The sequence below is a fragment of the Microchirus variegatus genome, assembly GCF_963457635.1.
Source record: "Microchirus variegatus genome assembly, chromosome: 17".
Lineage (NCBI taxonomy): Eukaryota > Metazoa > Chordata > Actinopteri > Pleuronectiformes > Soleidae > Microchirus > Microchirus variegatus.
In genome coordinates this window covers 863,057-867,763 of record NC_139818.1, presented here as the reverse complement: position 1 = coordinate 867,763, position 4,707 = coordinate 863,057, and positions in this window count along the sequence as shown.

Sequence of the window (4,707 nt, the reverse complement as noted above, 5' to 3'; positions counted from 1 at the left end):
ATCTATCTATCTATCTATCTATCTATCTATCTATCTATCTGTGTTTATCTGGCTTGAAGCTGCTGTGTCTCTATGATGATTTACTGTAACGATGCACTGAAGGACATTTTTCATGTGTCACAGAAAGCGCTCGTGACAGAGCTGAGGTTTCCCCGTTGACTCCCTTTAGTCTCCATATGGTTGATGCTCTCTCTCTCTCTCTCTCTCTCTCTCTCTCTCTCTCTCTCTCTCTCTCTCTCTCTCTCTCTCTCTCTCTCTCTCTCTCTCTCTCTCTCTCTCTCTCTCTCTCCCTCCTCAGAGGACATACATGCTGATAAATACACGTCTTTTCTCTCTTCCCTCCATCTTCCTCAGCTCCATCCATCACATGTCCGCGTTAACTGCACGTGCTGGTGACAGTGGAGTCTAAATCCTCCACTGTATTCTTCATCCTAAATCATCTGCTCATAGTCTTAATCCAGACTCTGCTGCAGCTCTGGAGGTGGAAGTGTGTTTTTGGATGCGTGTTCTCTCTCTCTCTCTCTCTCTCGGTCTCTCTCTCTCTCTCTCTCGGTCTCTCTCTCTCTCTCTCGGTCTCTCTCTCTCTCTCTCTCCTGTGGTCGCAGACTCCTTTGTGGCCGCTGTGATTATAGAAGTGCCTCCTCTCTCTTGTTAAAGGAGCAAAGCTCTAATCGAGCCTCGGTGTCGCCCCCCAACGCCAGGGAAAACGCGCGTGCGTGCGTGCGCGCGCAGGAGTGAGGAGTGGGGGTCGGGAGAACAGGGGGGAGAGAGAGAGAGAGCGGGGGGGGGGGGGGGTTATAGCGCGAGTGGCCCTTTGCTTCTCCTGAGTGACACGACCCCGCTCCTCTCTTCAAAGGCCATGCAGAAATAAACGCATCTCATTTGAATGGCGATTTTTTTCTGTGTGGTTTTTCACAGTCAGGATTTGTGGAATAGGAATGTGGATTCTTTCTTTTTTTCTTCTTCTTTTTTTTTCCTGTCAATCTGCAATATTGAATTCGGGGGATGGTTCTGCTGGTGGCGGGGTATTCAATATTCCCATCTTCTCCACATGCAGCCACTGTGCTGTTTTGTCCACGACTGCACCCTTACCCTCACCACCGCACACACACACACACACACACACACACACACACACACACACACACACACACACACACACTCCTGCGCCCCCAACACCAACCACAACCCCGTCAAAATTCATTTGCATCCGCTGATGATATCAGTGAGGAATTGCTGGCACCATATGAGACAGGGTGGGTGGTGTGTGTGTGTGTGTGTGTGTGTGTGTGTGTGTGTGTGTGTGTGTGTGTGTGTGTGGGGCAGAGAAGAGCTTATTTGGATAGAACTGGACTGCAGAGTGGACACGGCCCTAAAGGTCAGGCGCCCATTCATGTCACGGTGGCAGGGTGTGTGCGTGTATGTGTGTGCGCGTGCATGTGTGTGTGTGGGTTTGCCAAAGCAGCTTATTTGAAAAGCTGGTGTGTTTATATTTTAGGGAATCGAATGAAAAACCCAGACCAGAACCACAAAGCTCTTCATACTCACATCTATCTTCCCTCTCTTTTCTCTGCTGTATATATTCATATACACATTTGTGTGTACATATACACAGACATATGTGTATATATATATATATATATATATGTAAGGAAGGTGTTGTGTGGTCAGCAGAACCTGCTCGTCTTCACTGTGTTTCCCTGTAATTCGTGCAGATTAGGTGGTGAGTAATCTCAGTTTAGTGAAGTTGTCTCAAAGTTCCTTTAATTCTGCTGATGTGCAGCTTTTCACTGGGATCTCAGTGTTGTTTAGACACAATGGCACAATTCCTCTTAGCATTATATTATTATTTTCTTTTCTATCAATAATATACAATTTGTGTGATTATTTTTTTTCTTCTGGGAATTAAAAAAATAAAAAAATAAAAAAATAAAGGCAAAGGTGTGAATGTAGGTGTGCAACATGAGGAGTGATAAATGTAGGCAGTGCGTCACCGATGCATGAATGTGTTGGGATTATGTCATTTAAGTTTGGATTATGTAAATCTTAGGTTTGTGCAAGTTTAAATTAATATTATTATTACACACGTCAGAAGTGTTTAGATCATGTGACACGTGGTGCAACTGTATTTTTTATTAATGAGTCGAATACACACACACACACCGTCATCATGCATATATAATATATAATATATAATATAAAATGAGGTTATTAATTTTCAGTTGTATTCGTGTCTTTGTAGCCTCATTACTGTGCGCGTGGCCGTGCGTCTGTCTGTCTAAACTTTGTGTGGAGCTCAATCTGAGGAGGATTATCGTTGAAAGCCTTAAGCTAGGGAAAAAAATGGTCACAAATTGCTGGTTGTCGAAGACTCGAGTGACAAGATAAGGAATTTTTGGCTGACACTTCGCTTCATATATCAGTGCTAAAGCAGACTAATCACTCACGTGCTGCCTTAAGTATTATTCCACTTCAGTGTCACGTTTAAGTGACGTGTCAAGAAGACGTTTCTTTTCTTTGCTTTTATTTCCTGCCACATTAAAATAAAATAATAACCATTTTGCCTGTGAATGCGCGTGTCATAAAAATATAACTGAGGTAGAATCATTAAAACCTTTTGGGTTACAGTTTGTTTAAGATACTGTGCAGGTAATTAATAAGAATAATGATCCACGTGCAGCTATTAAGGTTATAGCTCTGCACTCATTACTGCACTAATAGTCCTATAGTATCTATATTATTATTATTATTATTATTATTATTATTATTACTGTATGTATAATGTGCTGTGGCTATAACCCTCGCTGTTATGACACTATCATTATCAGCCGTGAGCTTTAAGGCTTGACAACTTGGTTGTGTCTTTGTTTGCGCAACAATGGTCTGCGGCTGAGGATGAGTGGAGCAGATCACACGGCGCGTGCATGGGGCTTGTTGGAAACACGTCACAGTGACCATCACCCCCCCACACACCCCCCCCCCCCCCTCTGCGGTCAAACCTGTGCTCTTTACACCTGTCAGCAGCCGTGGAACAACACACACGTGCTGTATAATACTGTAAAATTGATTCTCAACTATATGTAGTCGACAGAAGATGCATTGTTTGCTTGTGACACACACACACACACACACACACACACACACACACACACACACACACACACACACACACACACACACACACACACACACATACACACACACAGTAAAACGCTGTGATGGAGCTTGAGAGCAAAAGTATCGATTGGTTTGTGAAGTGGGAGAGTCACACAGTCTCTCTCTCTCTCTGTGACATTATAAGTTCTCTCTATTTTCACTGTGAGTGAACATCTTGACCTCTGTGATGCCGTTAAAAAAATATCATCTCTGGAATAATAACACTAATAATAATAATAATAATAATAATAATAATAATATTAAAATGGAAGGAGACACAAACTAAAAAATAATTCACTCTCATCTCTGTGTGTGTGTGCGCGTGCGCGTGCGTGTGTGATGCTGTACAAACCCTACGCTTGAACGCGCTGTGGCGTGAGTGATACACAAAGTTTGAAGTGTTTGGAGAGAGAGAGCAGAAACCGCCGCGCTTTGTTGTGGCGTCCCTCTGCGCCTCTGTGTGCCGTGTGCGTAAAGATACGCACGCACGCACACACACACACACACACACACACTGTCACTCTTTCGCTCTCTCTCTTTCTCTGTCACTCCCTCGCTCTCCCTCAGACTCTCTATGCTGTTATTGTTTCTACCTTTGTTTGCTAGATGGCGCTCTCTGTTGTGGGACCCTGTGACACAAGGACCGCCTCATACTCTCTCTCTCTCTCTCTCTCTCTCTCTCTCTCTCTCTCTCTCTCTCTCTCTCTCTCTCTCTCTCTCTCTCTCTCTCTCTCTCTCTCTCTCTCTCTCTCTCTCTCTCTCTCTCTCTCCAGCGTCTCCACGCACGGGCATTTTCAAACCAGGGATTTCAGCTCTAATGAAATCCCACTGCAGTGAATGGTGGAATTTCTTATTTTCTTCTTATTATTATTTTTTACATATATATGTATGTGTATATATATATATTCATATATATACTGTATATATATATATTCATATAGATACTGCCTTTAGTGTTGGTTTTGCTAAGCACCGATTAAACCCACGCGTGCGCGCGAGCAGCAGTGCGTTCCCTTCGAGCCGCTGATAATAATAATAACGCAGAGTCTGTGGCGCGCGCACTATTTGAGCTTCACATAATGAATTGTTTGTTTTAGTAAATGTTGCGTCGCAGAACACACAGAGGAGACATGTTTGAATGCTGCAGCGAATGAAAAGCGACTCGAATAATCCCCCTTTTATTCCACATACACGTCTTATTAATTAAATTTAATAATAAAAAATAAAAAAAAGAGAGAGGATGTAATTATTGTGATCTGTGGAGGCGAGAGAGAGAAAAGAGAAATAATATCGAGTAACACAAACACTGCAGAAATGTTTAACACCGCGTTGGCAGCAAATGTTTAGAATGAGCTGTTAAATATAATGACACATAATGTGTCTGTGAGGAGCTGCACATGTGCTAAAAATCATACAATTATCCAAAATATAACTTTCTATAATTTAGCAATTTTTCAATAATTCTACTTCAGCAACCCAGAGATCGTGTGTGTGTGTGTTGTGTGTGTGTGTGTGTGTGTGTGTGTGTGTGTGTGTGTGTGTGTGTGTGTG